This window comes from Rhea pennata, chromosome 8 (assembly GCF_028389875.1).
Source record: "Rhea pennata isolate bPtePen1 chromosome 8, bPtePen1.pri, whole genome shotgun sequence".
Taxonomy (NCBI): domain Eukaryota; kingdom Metazoa; phylum Chordata; class Aves; order Rheiformes; family Rheidae; genus Rhea; species Rhea pennata.
In genome coordinates this window covers 7756431-7773978 of record NC_084670.1, presented here as the reverse complement: position 1 = coordinate 7773978, position 17548 = coordinate 7756431, and the positions used below count along the sequence as shown (strand labels likewise).

General features: G+C 38.0%; 1 long non-coding RNA gene across 5 annotated transcripts in view; it reads left to right on the top strand.

Annotated features, from left to right (window-relative positions):
• Positions 1 to 15179, top strand: part of LOC134143369 (uncharacterized) — a 40419-nt gene extending 25240 nt beyond the window's left edge. For all 5 annotated transcript variants that reach the window (XR_009959092.1, XR_009959094.1, XR_009959093.1 and 2 more), the window contains 2 exons: positions 2168 to 2290; positions 15024 to 15179. This is a non-coding gene — a long non-coding RNA (uncharacterized LOC134143369). The remainder of the gene's footprint in view (positions 1 to 2167; positions 2291 to 15023) is intronic.
• Positions 15180 to 17548: the final 2369 nt, after the last annotated feature.

Here is a 17548-nt window from a genome sequence, read left to right as displayed (position 1 = left end):
TTTTTTTAATAATCTCTTTCCTGAAAATCATCCAAGTACATGACACTATATAAAGATACTTAAAATCATTTTTGTTGGGTTTCTGCAAGAACTGATTCCTTGCTGAATTAGCATATCAACTGCAAGACCAGTTTCCACATCATCCATTACCTTGTGTCACTTTTATTACAGAAGCTAGAAAGAACTTTTCTGAAGGGTTGTAGCCATTCAAAATTACTTAGTATAAATCCAGTTATCAAAGTGATGTATGTAGAATACATCCCTGAAATTGTGGTGCTAATCTCTTTTGCTTACAGTCAAATTTATGTATTTTAAATGTAATTTCTCTGCACTTGGACACTACTGGGGACATTCATGCTATCTAAGTTTATGCATGTAGCTGGTGCCTGATACGAGTGGCTGATTTTTCTGTTCTCATTATTAAAGAGATAAGGTTCATCAGGCTGTAATTCAAAAAATCTAAATTAGGCTTCTTCTGAATAGGGTCACTGAGTTGTCTCTGTCTATTGACTACACAGGGAGACTGGATTTCTGATTTAAATACCTTTATTATAAGCCTAAAACTAAGCCAAATGACATACTAATCCAAACAGAAATGTAACAAGTATTAGCAGAAAATGGGATGGAACAGACTTTGCAAGATTTTAGAAAATCTTAGGAGGCAGAGAATGAGAGAGAGAGCACCCAGGACCAGAGAGGTAAGACCAAGGAGTACATAAAGCCGCTCGTGTCAGTGAACAATGCAGTCGATGCGGGGGATGCAGGAATCACACACAATAACAGGAGTGTAGAGTAGGAATGAAGGGAAAAACAGTATTCTTGGTGTCAAGAACAAAGGAGAATGTTTGACCATGAGCCAGCAATGTGCCCTTGTGGCCAGGAAGGCCAATGGTATCCTGGGCTGCATTAGGAAGAGTGCTGCCATCAGGTCGAGGGAGGAGATCCCGCCCCTCTACTCAGCGCTGGGGAGGCCTCATCTCGAGTACTGTGTCCAGTTCTGGGCTCCCCAGTACAAGAGAGACTTCGAGCTACTGGAGAGAGTCCAGTGTAGGGCTACAAAGATGATCAGAGGGCTGGAGCACCTGCCCTATGAGGAACAGCTGTGAGAGCTGGGCCTCTTCAGCCTGGGGAAGAGAAGACTGAGGGGGGATCATATCAATGTGTACAAGTACCTGAAGGGAAGGTGTCAAGGGGACGGGGCCAAACTCTTTTCAGTTGTCCCGTGTGACAGGACAAGAGGCAACGGGCAGAAATTGAAGCACAGGAAGTTCCGCCTGAATGTGAGGGGGAATTTCTTCCCTGCGAGAGTGACAGAGCACTGGCACAGGTTGCCCAGAGAGGTTGTGGAGTCTCCTTCTCTGGAGATCTTCAAGGCCTGCCTGGATGCAACCCTGTCTAACATGCTCTAGGTGACCCTGCTGAGCAGGGGGGTTGGACTAGATGATCTCCGGAGGTCCCTTCCAACCTTACCGATTCTATGATAAGAGAATGAGGAAACAACCTCTTTTCTGAGGAAAGAATGGGTTCCTGACATAAGTGGAGAAAGCCACCAAATACTAGGTGTGGAAGTTATGTAGGTCCTTCAATCAGAGCAGAATATTAAGATCACATACAGAAGGTCTGTAGGAAGGGAGGGATAAATTCAAGTATTCCGCTAGTTCAAATGCAGAATGCATTTGGTCTACAGAACATCAAAGTGCACAACTCTAATTATCAGAATACAAGGTAATATGAAGATAATTTAGTATTTTTTTGAGTGATTGAAGGTTGCATAAGCCTCCATGCTCATTAGACATTAGATTTAGTTTCCTGTATTCTTGAGAAATGGGTAATTTGGATCTATGCCAGACTTGAATAACTATAATAGGCTATAAATTTATAAAAGGAAGACAGTAGATATAGGAACTGCTGCTAAAGGTGTAAATTTAAACTAATACTGCCTCCACCCCCCTCAAAAAAACCACCTTGTGCAGAGACCATTATAATCAAAGGAGATAGGCTATAAAAGTTTTAAGTCATGGAAAAGTAGTGATAGAAGATGGGAACTTTTAACTGTGTGTATTTGACCTTTTTATGATTTAAGTGTGAAGACTTAAAAATCAAATGCTTTACATACAGAATTAGGAAGTATGTAGATTATAATGTTACTCAATTTCTTTTTTTCCAGGATGCTTTTTTTAATGAAAGACAAAGCACTATGACAGACAAAAGAGTCCGCAAAAGAATGAGGATCTGCCAATTCTCAATGCTACGAATCAGTTTCTCAGCATCTGCATGATGAAAACCACAGGTAAACCTTCATATCACTGTTTAGCTGTTTCAAATACTTGATTTCTACCTTTCCATAGAAATCTCGTGTCTATTAAAAATGCGAACCATTTTTGAATTTCAGCTTTGTTCTTTTTCTAGTATTGCTGTAAGAATAGCTAAAGGCTAAATGTATAAAGTGCCATAAAGTATGCCTCCAATGTAAATCAATTTGTTAATTTTATCTTGCTCAAACTGTGATATTCTCAACTCCTTGAGAGTGGTATGTAGTTATTACTAAAGTAGTATGTCAAAATACATTGTGGTTGGTAATATCGGTATTAGTAAGAAGAGAAAACCTGTAACAGACCAACAAATGAATTCAGTATCATAAAGCACTGAATACTAATTTCTAGAGTAAAGATAGTCCAGAGCAAGATTAAACTAAAATAGGTTTCCAAATAGAAGAGAGACTGCATTATTTTCTGGGCTTGTTGCAGTCCAGCTGAAGTGAGCATTATGAGTGTTCAATACATTGATAAAAAGACCCAAGTCACATCTGTATTTATATTTTTAAACCAACTATCATTCTGATGAGTCATTCAAAATCCCCTAATCCTCCCATTATGCCTTTTTGGGGCATCAGCAGTTAGGTCTTATTTCTGGAGTTCCAGCTTTTTATTTCTTTAAAAGTCCTGTACAGCCACGTTCCAGTTAACATGCTGACAAGACATAAGCAAATTGTTTCAAATATTTGCAGATTCACAGAATCCTTATGCCTTGGAGGGCCCTCTGGAGACTGTCTAGTCCAGCCCACCCCAGGTCAAAGCCAGTTGCTCAGGACCATGTCAGATTTGGTTTTGAATGTCTCCAAAGATGCAGACTCCATGATCTCACTGGGTAACCTGTTCCAGTGTTCAGTCACCCACACATTTTTGTTGTTGTTATATTTAAGTGGAATCTCCTGTATTTCAGTTTGTGCTCCTTGTCTCTCATCCTGTCATTTGGCACCACTGAGAAGAGTTCGGCTCCATCTTCTTTACACCCTTCTATCAAATATTTGATTACAAATATTGATTACACATTGACAAGATCCCCCTTAAACTTTCTCTTCTCCAGCCTAACCAGTTCCAGCTCTCTCAGCCTCTCCTCATATGAGAGATGCATCTGTCCCTTAAACATCTTAGTAGCCCTTCACTCCACTTGATCCAGCATGTCCATGTCCCTCTTGCACTGAGAAGGCCAAGACCAGACACAGCAGTCCAGCTATGGTCTCGCCACTGCTGGGAATAATCACCTCTGTTGACCTGCTGGCAATGCTTTTCCTAAGGCAGGCCAAGATGCTGTTGGCCTTCTTTCCCTATATACGTATTTGCAGATACAGTCTGATTTAAAGGACGTGATTAGTGTTATGCTTCCTGGACCTGCTATATGCCAGGAAAGTATAAGACATATTTTCTTGCTAATACATCTTTCATGTCAGTATCAGGGATGGCATTTATGCTCATTACATGTTTTTCCTGAACACATGGCCTATTAAAAATACTTGTTTAGGATTAACGTACAGTGCCCTGTAAAAACATCTATGCACTGTGTATTTATAAAGACAGTATTGAAAATATGTAAAAGTAAGCCTGTATCTCTTCATAGGAATGCAGGAATCTTGGAAAAAAGCAATTCTAAAAGATAGGAATTCTCAATTTCACCATGTTAGTGCTAAAATCTAAAGATGGCAGATTAATTACAGTTATGTTTAACTACTTCAGAGATAACCCTTGTAGCAGTAATATCCAGCTCATAAACTTCTACAGTTTCAAAAAGCATTCCATACTGTTTCAGCAGCCAAAAATCCAGTTCTCCCTTATGTATTCTTTCAAACCTTCCACTTCCTCTGCAGCTGCCACAGTGCAATGGTAGACAATACATTGACAATACTCAAATTTTCTGTAGAGAAAGGTCCATAGACTTGTCAGTGGGTCCTCAGGCAGCCTAAAGCAATGAGATGTTCTATTAGATTTGTTTGTCTTGGCAAGAAAGAGAACAACCTTGTTCTTGAAAAATCTACATTTAGTTCCTCAACTATAAACAATTTTCATCAGAGCTTTCATCTGCAGTATATGTCTTTGTTTGGCAAACAATTCTCATTGTTTCTAATTATACATGTCAAATTGTTTCTGTTCTGCATGAGCTATGATGACTTAAAGGACTGAAGTTTCATGTAGCAGAAAAGTTTCATGTAGTTTTTTCCTCCTAATTCAGTGGTACTCTTACTGCCTGGGTTGTTCCATTATTTCTTTGCATTTCTTAGAGTCTGTTATTGCAGAAAACAGGAATGAATAGGTAAAGCAAAACTTCTTGCTGTTAGTACCATACCTATACAGCTGCCAATATGCAGTCTAGTTAATGACTTTTTACTTTCTGGAATAGAGTTCAAAGCAGGATGTGAAACAGTCTTTTAAAAACATGCAGAATCAAGGTCCTTTCCATTCTGATTCCTGTTAAAAAGGTCAATAAAGCTATGTCAAAAAGTCCTGGGAAGGCATCTTGACTCTTCAACTGCCATGTCCAGGCAAAAACCCCAATATATTCAGGACAATGCTGTAAATCAGACTTAAAGTTAAAAAAGGCAAACACCTTTCATACTGCTCCCAGCTCTCACATACCCATGCTGAAGTGAAATTAAAATTTAGATGCTAGGAAATAGAATAGCTCTTCGTAAAACAACATTAGAGTGGCCCAGGTGGCCACAACCTGCACTGTTTTTTCCTAGATGGAAGGTCCTTCCAAAGTGCCTCATAACTGCCTCTTAGTCTCGGAGATGTTAAATATCCTTCTTAGCTTTTTCCAATGCAGACCAGATGTTGTATTGTGATAAGTTTCTCATGGGCCTTTTCCATTTTGACTCTCCATCAGCTAGGGATCCAAAGAGATATTACTTGAAAAACAGGAACTATAAAAGAGCCAGGAACTTATAAATTAAAACATAAACATTAATTTGTTTTCCAAGATACAGATGTCTTTTGTCAATTCAAGCCTTGATCTCACCATCAGTTAAAGGCAACGGTTGTTCTATGGAAGCATGCACTGGAAATTAGCCAATGGGTATTAACTTTTGGTTCTGATTGAACTGGGAAGAATTTGAAACAGAAACCCAGAATTAAAAGTTCTGACAGTAATGGCTGATATCATTTGAAAATTTTAATGATACAATCAGAAAAACTATCTTACCCTAAGGAACTGTAGTATTATTAAACCTTTCAGAGTGGGGTCAGAGAGTTTTAGAATCAGTAAGGTTGGAAGGGACCTCCGGAGATCATCTAGTCCAACCCCCCTGCTCAGCAGGGTCACCTAGAGCATGTTAGACAGGGTTGCATCCAGGCGAGCCTTGAAGATCTCCAGAGAAGGAGACTCCACAACCTCTCTGGGCAACCTGTTCCAGTGCTCTGTCACTCTCGCAGGGAAGAAATTCCCCCTCACATTCAGGCGGAACTTCCTGTGCTTCAATTTCTGCCCACTGCCTCTTGTCCTGTCACACGGGACAACTGAAAAGAGTTTGGCCCCGTCCCCTTGACACCTTCCCTTCAGGTACTTGTACACATTGGTATGATCCCCCCTCAGTCTTCTCTTCCCCAGGCTGAAGAGGCCCAGCTCTCACAGCTGTTCCTCATAGGGCAGGTGCTCCAGCCCTCTGATCAGCCCTACACTGGACTCTCTCCAGTAGCTCGAAGTCTCTCTTGTACTGGGGAGCCCAGAACTGGACACAGTACTCGAGATGAGGCCTCCCCAGCGCTGAGTAGAGGGGCAGGATCTCCTCCCTCGACCTGATGGCAGCACTCTTCCTAATGCAGCCCAGAATACCACTGGCCTTCCTGGCCACAAGGGCACATTGCTGGCTCATGGTCAATTTGTCATCCACCAGCACAACTTTAAGTTGTCTTCTGTGATGCTAGGGGTCTTTCTTTCTGCTTTCCTGATCTATTTTTGCGCAGGGACAAAAATCTGTCTCTGGGGAACTGAATCCTATGGTGGTTGCTGGCACAAAGGGTTACTGCAAAGTGGCACCACCACAACTCTCGGGAAGAGGACAGGGCTGGGAGAGGTAGCAAAAAAGGTAGAGACAATGTAGGTGCAGCTTAGTATCACAGACATGAAAATATGATTAAATAACTGTATTTTTAAAAGTTACTATTCTGATAAAATATTATAAAAACATCACTATTGCCCTTTAATACGTTCTATAGTAGTGTATCATTTACAGAAGTAAATTAGAAAGACAAAATACTGTCCTGTTAATAAAACATGAATTTTGGTATGAAGGAGTCTTTCTGGTGAGTTTGTTAAGAAGGTAGAACAAAAGCTTTCTTCACTTTTGATTAAAAGGGCGAATGCACTGGTGGTCTGTAGGGATCCTAAATTAAAGTGGGAGCAGAGTAAAGAAACAAAAATCTTGGGGTCTATGCCAAGAAGCGCTTGTCTTTTAAAGAGGATAAATCAACCAGTTTCCATATGTGTGGTCAGATTTTGGTTATCCTGTAAAATTTCCTAGTTTCATTATTTTTCTTGCTTAGGAAGAGAGGGAAGAGTAAATCACACTCATGATTAACCATCCAGTTTCCTAGGATTCTGAAGACATAACCATTTTTGAGAATACATACGATACTCTTCTTTTTATGTATTAACTTAAATTCTCAAGCATAAAATCCCTTCTTGTTTTCCAGTTAATCAACTCCAGTATGCCCTGAAGGAAGGCAGTCCTTTCAATATCTAACTGTATGGCATTGAGCCATATTATAGTACCTTTCCTTAGTCCTCGGGAGCTCTATATGGAATGTTAGTTTTAAATGTTATTTTCTTACTTAATTTAAGTTCAGATCACAGCGCAGCATGGAGAGAATGCTTGCTTTTTCCAGAATGTTGGAGATACTAGAATATAGACTCATCAGCTAAAGTATCTGTGATTTCATTGTATTTTTGTTAAATATTAAGACATTTGATTTGATCCATACTCCTGTTAAGGTTATCTAGTAAACTTTTTACCTTGTACAGGTGTAAACTTACCAGAGGAACAACAAGCCTTTCACTCCATCCCACAGTAGCACCAGTGTGCATGTGCTTCTGTCTCATGTGACATGTCCATGCAGCCTTTAGATTAGGGCTATTTCCATGTCACGTATACACTTTCTTTGGAAGTTATGATTTACCCTCCCTCTTCCTTTCTTTCTCCATTTCTGCCCACTAATATGTTGAAAAAAGAAAATCTACAGTATATGACACTTATTTATCCTATAACAAAAGTCTGATAAATGAGCTGGTACTTTAACTTGCCACCTATTAAGGGATACAGTTTAAATATGTTACTTCATCCAAATGCATGATCTGGAATCTTGTCAAACTAGAAGGCTGTTCAGTAGTTTTGATTGATACTTTGAAGCTTCCCAGAAAGAAGTTTAAGAAAGAAGTCACTTTATTAGTCTTCCTTTTCAAGAGGGTGATAATATATAAATTAATAAAGGTATCACTAACAAATTAATAATTTGGTAAAACTTTTTTGTATGACAGGAAGCAAGCAAACATCCATGGAAGTGGCAGTCAGATGCTTGAAACAATTCCCAAACCACCTAGCTGCAAAAACCTACACTGTTGAAAACCAAATGTAAAAGAGAGTACTATGCCTAAATTACATACTTGACTTGGAATTAAAATATCATTACTGAGACACAGAAATAATAGATCACTTTCATATATTATGAACACAAGAGCTCAGAGTTCAAGTAATATATTTAGTTTTATAGTAACATATCAAGCCTTGTTTTCTGGTGGTTTAAATATCCATAATGCCATCAGAAATCTAACTTTGTCTTTTTTTAATGTTAAATAACTTGATACATCAATATTATCTCTTCAAATTTTGATAGCAATAAAAATGTAATGTGCAAAGATTAAAAATAGTAGAAAGGCTAAAGGCAACCAAAGAAAACATCTACAAAAATGTGCATAATAAAATAAAGAGATAAGGACAAAGATTTACTATCTTTTAAACACAACTTTCATGTGCATTAATTTTTTTATGAATCATTATGCCCATCTTTAAATAGTAACAATTTATTCTCTAGTCACAGCTCTTCATTCCCTTTCACATCAATTTTATACACCTACCTAACTCTTTTGTCAGTGGAGTTGCTGTAACTCTACATTTGTTTGAGTTTACAATCCTGCTCTATTTTCTTCATAAAGTCTGTTAGTGCAACAAGAGATGCGTATTACTCTGCAACTTTTAGCAATTAAGCATCTGTTTATGATGCACTGTAACTGAACATTTTATCATACATCTTAGCTGAGGAATGTAAAACAGTTTGCTCTTTAGTGTCTTGCAGTCCCAGGATGCAGCCAAATTTTGTTTCCTCCCTTCTTACACAGGCATATACAAACAGTTATAATTTCTGTTGCATTCCTAATATGAGAAGTAGCACTGAATGCTTGCCCTGTTCTTATGCTCCTCCCTAGACATCCACCTTTACCAATGCTGACCACAGGATACCAGATTAGGTAGACCTAATTTTTGGCAGGTCTTTTGTCTACAGTATTTCTCCTGAAATGCTGGATATTTTTCCTTGCTTAGTATACCTTCATTTAGCTAAACACGCCAAAAACACTTTGATCAAAATTATTTGGGAGGAGACAGGTTTTCAAGTGCACAAGTCCTTCTTTAGGTATCTTAAATGCCTGACAGTTGATCTGCTTTCTCTACCATAGATAATACTTGAACTTGTAAATCCTGCCTTGTCTGTGTCCTTCAAACATCAAATTTGTAAAACTACCAAATAAATAATCAACAGCAGATTTGGGCTTTTTCTAGAATAAGAAAAAAAAAAATCTTTCTTTTACATCAGAGATTATCCTTACTGTAAACTATAGAGAATTTAATTGTTGGAGTAGGGATTCTGAACAATGATTATTCCCTCCTACATTTCCCAAATAAATTCTTGCTTTGCAAATTCTTCTTTTCCAAAACTCTCTTATTACAATTTTACTTACTCATTTTCTTTTCCTGGGCCATAGCTGCTCTAGATTTCACAGCATACCACTTTGTGTCTGTGCTTTTCTTGATGAATTGTTCATTCCTCATCTTTGAAGTGCAGGGAATTATAAGTAGGTGTTCCTACTTCATATACTGTCCCCTTGAGGGGTGAACTAGCATCTGCTGTTCCCTTTCAGTCTCTTGAGGAAGGAACACCTTACAATCCTTTAGTGGCCTCATTCCACACTTTGGAAAGTGGAAGGTTTTTATAGCACACCCTGGTTCCAGTAGAATTTTCTTCCAGATAACTATTTTAGTGCTGTGTATTCCTAAAGTCTTAATATTCCCTTCCTTAAGGGGCAGACTGAGGTGAAAGCTGAGAATAAGCATTTTTCTCAAAGTTTCTGCCCTGCGTCAGACAACTCATCAAAGATGCTCATCCCCTAAAACATAGAATTCTATTTCAAGAAAGGCTTTGGTTTTCTAATAGAAACCAAAGGAACCATTCAGGAACTCCCAAACATCAACAAATATATTTTTAAATTGCAAGCATTTCTGTGAAGTTCTTTATAATCTGCTAGTAAGGTCATTTATAGTTTTATCAATTAATTTACAAACAACAGTGACTTACTTAGATCTCTTTATGTTATGCAGTAGTTATGTTTATGAAATTTGCAATCTACTAAAGGATGAAAATCTAATTTTTAGTTTTGGCTCAATAGGAAGTGAACAGTTATTTTAAACTACACTGTCAAGTAGCAGACAGTACATTTACAGGGAACTTTTAAGTGTCTCTGAAGTGAAGCTTTCATCCAGACTCCTCTTGATCTGGAGCAGGAAATTATTTCTGTGCTTTCTGATGTCCAGACAGGTCCAGATCAAAAGGTTTGTCCTTTTTTCTTTTTTTTTTTAAATCAGACATCCACCTGTAGGAATGATACCTTGTGTTCTCCGCCAACACAAAAGGGTTCATTCATATCATGCCCTATTCACATGCCAAATTTTTCCTTACTCTCAAATTCCAAGCAAGCCAGTCTCACCAAACTTTCTCTGGATACACTATATTCATAGAAAAAAGTTGTTACATTTTCAATGAAAGATGTAGGATGTCTTTAATTTAAAGAGCAAATTGGACTTAAGTGCATAGCTGCCTCCTGCTTAAATTTCACACAGATCTAACTTGTAAATTCAGTGAAAAGCAGCTCTTTCCTATTATCTCCACTCAAAACTCCTCCTGGTATGAGTCTAAAAACTTAGAATAAAGATTGTATTCTCACATCCACTATGTCTATTTCTTACAAGGTTATGTTACTGAAAACAGTAATTCTTTCTGCATGAAAAATGTCAGCCTACGAGTTTAAAAAAAGGGGGGGGGAGGGAGTTATAGATGTTTTAGAATTGGCATTTCTGCCAAATTTCCCTAGATTTCTCTATACTTTCTGGCTATTTTACAATCACCTTTATTATTATAAAATAGAGAACAATCATATAGTAACCCATTTCCTTCAAATTGTGAAAATGTATGCTAAGCAAGGAATGCCCACTACTGTCATTCTGAAATTTGAGATTAGTTTTTATCACAGATTTGTTTTCACATTTCTTTTTACCTATCCCAATGTTCTTCCTAACAAATATGCTAGCTTTTCCATTATTCTGTGCTGAAACTAAGTATCTCATTAAGGATGTTTCCAAAGCTTCCAGATTCAGTTTCCATTTTTTTGCTGTTCTTTCTGTCTGAACAAATTTCTCAAAGGATGTTCTTCTGCCCTTATATGAATAACCTAGGCTTTTGTCATCCAAATACTCATTTATACCATACAAATGTTACAGAAAACCATTCTGGTAATTCAAGGCAGGATTGGGGTTTGCAGTGCTTTAGCAGATTCAGACTTAAAACAGAGTTCTGGAGACAGCATCCTTATTTCTGTCCCTGTTTTTCATCTCTGTGTAGTTCACTATTTCCTACTTGTGGAAACAGTCTTCAAAAACCATGTGTTGATTTCTACCCATGAATGATGTTTCCATATTTTCCAGCATTATGAAGACTCTCTAGTTTATTGCAAAGATTATCAGAATATCCTTAGATTTTCTAAGTATTTCAAATCTTAATTGTGCTAAAGTCGTCATTGACTGGTCGTCCACAAGATGGGGCTTCTACAACAGAGATCTCTCTATCCAAATTTAAGATTCTGATTCAGGAGCTATGGATGACATCACAGTTCACAATAACAACATTTTAGCCCATACCTTTAAATTCTGTCACTGGAATAGTTCTCACAAAAGGACCACCTTTCCCATTATTCTTCGAGTAAGAACAGTATTCCTTCATTACATTACAACAACAGTAATTGATATTACCTTGAAAAGAATAATAGTTTATTCTTAAACACAACTATGTTGAAATATTTTTCAAAAAGATAGAAATACTTACAATGACTTTTGTTGTCTTGTTTTAATTTATAGGAAGTATTTATTTGATCAATGTGTGATTGGTTTTGCTAAAAAATGGGTCTTAGGATCATCTCTCTCCTTTTGTCAGCTAAATAAGCTTAATAAACAAGATTTTCATAATCTATAGGAATCTCAGTTCAAAAGCAGGACAGATTAACTGGCACTATATGGTTACTCTGTTGTATCCCTTTTAATAGAATTAAAGAAATCAAGAAGACTTCCCTGCATGATTATTCCTGTTTTCTGCATGATGTAGTTATTTTCTACAAGTTTTTGCAGGAAGCACAGCGTTCCTGTCACTGGGACAGACAACAGAAGTACAGAAGTTGGGCATACAACTTGGGCATACAAAAGCAAATACTGGTACATATTTTGAGCCTTCTCTCCTCCAAGAGGAGGGTTCACATGCATGTGGAAATGACGATTCCAAATGTGCCTTAAGAAGAAGAAATCTTTCCAGCCAGATGGTAGAAATAACTTTCCAAAGAGTACTCCTCCCCAGTGCAAGAGAGAGTTATTCACATGCACCTAATACATTTCATAAGAAGTTTTCAGTGGTTGCTCTTCACATTTCTTCTGTTCAGTTTCCAGTTGTTTTCCATGCTTCAATTAGGTAAGCTGACATGGACCAAAGTTTCAACAGAAAGTGCAAAACTCTACCCTTCAGAATAATCACCCGCAGAAATACAAAATGAGAAAAGGGATAGGGAGTGACAGTGCACTGCAAACCAAAGTTAATGATGTTACATTAGGAAAAAGTAAACATACTAAGTTGTATAAATGGCATTTTTGTACATACTAAATATTTTCTCTATTTAACAGTGAGGTTTTCACTGGAGTGCTCCAGTTTTGAATGCTAGACTTACTGAAAAAGTAGACCAATGAGTGAGTCTGCAAGAGAGCAAAAAGAGTCAGAGATTTACAAATCATGATGTGTTAGGAGAGATTGAAGTAAACAAATATGGTAACAGTCTTCAGATACCTAGAATCACTGCAGTAATGCAGACAGGGCATGTAATAAAGGGTTTAATTTGGAGAAACTTAAATATTAGGAAAAACTCTGACATTACAAGGGATTAGAACACAGTACCCAGAGAAGTCATTCAGTATGCAGAAAAGAGTTTTCAGAAACATATATAGTTTTCTGTCAAGGAACAATAAAGGCATAGTTTACCTTGGACTGGGACAGAGGCATATGGCAGCGGGACGGACTACATAGGTTCTCAGGGATCTTTTCATGTATTATGATATGTCATTGCAGAAGACATACTACTGTCTACAGGAAGAAATTTCTGAGATTTTAGGCCTCAGGGAAACCAGTAAAAGTTGGAGAAAAAGGAAAAATTAGGAGAAGGTGATAGACAGGTGCATTAAGTTGGGCAGCAAAAGGCATATTCTACCTGCAGGAATGTCAGATGTCCCAATGCTGCTTGAAAGAAGAATGAGCATGTTCAATACTATCGTACTGTTGCAATGAACTGAAGGCTTCATGGGGAACTAAGGGTTTCCAAGATAAAAGTCAAACTCAGATGAGATGATGCCATGTTAAACTTCATACTCCTCGTTAGTTGAAGTAGCTTTGACTTCTGGACCTGCTACTGCAAGCACCCATCATTTCCCCATATCTCAATCAGAATATCTCAGAACCTGCTATCATGGTTCCTGATGATTTGCACACTGTGCACTGGAGACCTTGGGATAGAGTTTGCTCCTAGAAAATGCAGCAAAAAAATTAAGAAAGACCAACAACTCAATTAAATGAAATTTTTAGAAGACTATTCAAAACATAGATTCGCAGTTACTGCATTTCCATTGTGAGTTGAGTGCTGGTCCAGTGTTCAAGTCTCCCAAGGCTGGCCATGCAGAAATATCAGGAAGTCACACTCCCATTCGAACAGATGAGTTATCCTGCAGTGATTTTGATTCCTTAATATTTTGCTGTTGGGAACTTCACAACCCATTCTACTTCCCCATACTTTTTACCTAGTGCCATGTTTTCTTATTCATACTTTCTAAGAGTGTAAGGAAAAGTGAAAAATAATGTAATAGTATTAGAACTGTTGTAAATCACCTGGGAGAAATGAAATAATATAAAATAGTCTGGAACCTCTGGGGGCTATCTGTATACTGTCTACTGCATCTGAAACCACTCCTAAGCCATTTTGCCTAACCTGCTTTTAAAAGCCTTCAGTGAATGAGATTCTCAGGTAATCATTTCCAGTGCTAATCTACCTTTGTAGTTTGAGATAATTTCCTAATGTCTACCTTTAAATCTCTAAGTCCATTACCTTTTGCCCTACATCCCCTGAACATGGAGGACAATTTATCCCTTTTCTTTTCGCAGAGGCCTTTTATGTTTTTGAAGATAATTATCTCTTTTCCCCAAACTTTTCTTTAAGGTAACCAACCCCTATTCTTTCAGTCTCTCCTCTCAGATCATGTTTTTTAGGTCTCTGATCATTCTTGAAGTCAAGACTGTGATATGTATTACACTAAGAAAAAAGAAAATTGACTACTACACAAAAATTACTGTGAAGTTGGGTAGCAGAGGAAGGAGGAGATTACTTTTATGTGAAGACTGTCTACTTTGATTTATTATTTTTTTTGTCAAAATACACGTCCTTTTTCTACCTTGTGACAAACTGGATAGGTCCCCAATATGTGGACCGGCATTATCCTTCTTGGTGACAAAAACTTTCAGATTTGGTGAAAAAAGCTATTATGCAAGAGAACTTATTTAGGTCAATAATGGAAAGCGTATTATTGACAAGATGGTGTCTTCAGGATAACTGATATATATAATACTTGTGATACTGGGAAAATTTAAGCGAAAGTTTAGGTAATTTTAGTTACATGGGCAAACTACTGTACCACAAAGTGTGTTCAAGGTAAATATATTAGTTTCATAATCGCTTTATTGTGCTAAATTCACTCTCTCTTGGAAGCCAATACACTTTTGTAATCTATACTCAGAAATGTCTGTGATTCAGCTAAAATATCAACAAAACTGGAAATAATAGTGTATTTTGGTAGATTCTGTGTTCTTTGTAACCAAGTAAATTAACTCAGTCATTCCCACAATCGGATTCCCATGTATAACAGAAGAATGGCATTTAGTGGTATTCCCCAAAGATATGTATCATATTTTTTCCAGATAAGTTTTTAAAATTAGAATGTACCCTTTTTATCAGTGTTACCTGGACAATCCGGGTTGTCTCTGAAACTGTGGGTTCCATGGCATGGAAAGATTTCAGTCAGAAGTTAACTGGACTTCTCTATATTAATTGTGAAAACAATTTCTTTCCAGGAGAAAGACAAGACATGACAACAGAGAGTAAATGCTGGGAAGACAAGGCTGATGGAAGAAAAACCTTCTTACTGAGGACTGAACAGGTCTTTCAAATACTTCTGGTGAGCATGACCAATTAAATATATATAAAATGTTATCCAATAATAAAATGAACATGGGTCATGTAAAATGAAGTCACTATTTTTTTTAATTGCTAAATCAGGCAATTTATTATGTCAGTTTTGCAGATAAACTGTTAACTAGAAGGACTCTTCAGGTCCTCAGCGGGTTTTAAGATTTTAAACTCCAAAATAATTTTAGGGTTTTTTAGTAGTATAGTTCATCATATTTTGGAGTCAAAAATTCCAAAATAAAAACATTCCATTGTTTGCATCCTTTATAAACATTTTTCATACTTTTCCATTTTGTTTTTAAAAACGTATTTCACTTAGAGGACACTAGCTGCCAAATCATAACTACAAAGTGGCCAAAGCAGACCTGTGTATGACATTATCATACTGAAACTTACCAGAATATTATTCCTGTATACTGGCAAATTTCAGTAAAAAATCATTTGTGAGCTCCCAAGCCCCCATGGAAAAAGGATCTCCTACAGTACAAACAGCTTTGTAAGGGGGACCTGCTTTGTTCTGCTCTGTAGTCACCTCCAGCACTGTGTACATACAGGGATCACCTCTGTGTCTATTTTCACAAAAGCAGATCTGTCTAAGCAGTCTACGTTCTTAAAATAGTATCTACGGAAAGTAGTTACAGTGAAGCCTGCCAGATCTGTTTATTTTCTGTTACTTAATGCTGAGAAACGGTGAAAACAGTTCATGGGTTCTCTAGAGCAAGACTCCCACAAAATGGCTATTGAGCACTAAAGACAACCAGTATCTACTTTGAAAAGTTCTTCAGCTACTTTTTGATCCCAAGCTGCAAAAAAAACCTCATAGCTGTTAAAAGTAGCAGCCTCGCAGTCCATTCAGGTCACACCACAGCGTATAGGGTGCTATTACAAGGGCAGCCTTTCTGTGTTTGTGAACACAGGAATGTTTACATTTGCAGTCTCTGGGACTGCTGTAAAACTTTTGGCCCTAAAGCACAAAGTTATTATTAACCGCCTACCTGAAAGAATAATAGTAAATGGCCTAGAACAACAAGTGGCTTAAAACACCCCTACTTCGAAGAAATCGGTAATGATTGGTAACTGTTCATACTCTTTCCAAGCTCTCCTGACTGCAGAATCTGCCATGTGGCAAAGCCAAACATGAAGTGCTTCTTCTTTGGTCTCTGTGAGTCCTTCATCAGAAGTAGATCTTTTCTGGCACTTGACAATTCCCCATCTTTTAAACTGAGCCTGGAGTTACAGTGTCCTGTACGTGCTCGTAGACAAGGTTTAACTGTGCTTAGCGCTTACTGCTTTCCCTTTTGGTGATTGACTCAAACTAAAGGCAGTATCTGTACTGTGGCACTCCGGAGTATATTCCAGCTTTGTGCTGACTCCATATCAGGGTGAGACCAGAGACCCATTTCTGTATGCTGGTTTCCAAAGAAGGGAAATCGCAGCATGTCAGCCAAAAGGGAGATTTGACCTGCTCCTGCAGGACCTCTATACTGTACGACTGAGAGAGCAGGATTGGTGGGTACACTGAGGCACATGCCTGGCCTGTGGACTATGCATAGTTACACTAACTACGCAGGCTTACTATCCACATTAGGAAAAAAACATCAATAACAGCTGAATAAAGAAGTCTTTTAAATTGCCAGTAATCTTGTTCCCAAAGCTGCCACCGTAACTAAAAATATCTGTGACTTAGCTGGACTATCACCTTAAGGTTCTCACAGAAGATAGTTCTGACATTGCCATAACCTTGAAATCAGCTCTGGGCGAGGTGGCGGTTCACTGGCTAACTATCGCTTGGCTTCCTAATTGTCCTAAGTCAACATACCTATATGTTGAACACCCAAATGACCGAGTCATGCACAGGAGTCATCATTATACAGCAGCCCATTGCACACCCTTTCCATCATGAGTAATCCTCACCAGTTGAGCACCATTTGTTTCTCTGTTTCTTAGCCAAACTAAAAATGTGTTTCAACTCCATAAATGCCAGTAACAACTTTTCCATTGGTACAGATTATCTATTGAAGGCACTTAGGTTATTCACTGATAAAGCAGCAGTGCAAACCTCCTTAACAGGAATAAAAGGAAGTATTTGAGGGAGAAGCTACCTGGATAAACAGCCAAAAGTCTGCTCCCAGTTCTTCGAGCATGTAAATCCCCCCAGGACCTCTCAAATGTTTAAGTAAAGGCTGCAGGGCCAAACGGATCAGCGTGGCTGGTGGATGCCTTGACCTAAGACAGAAACCGCAGCGCAAATTGGGATCAAAGCAGATCAGCAGAGGACACCAGAAAATCTAAAAAACTGGCCTTACAATACCAGATTACAGAGACTGCACTTTCTACATATTCTCATTGTGCCAAACTTGCTTAACTTTAAAAGAATACGGTAATAAAAATGGATTGATGGTCTGAATTT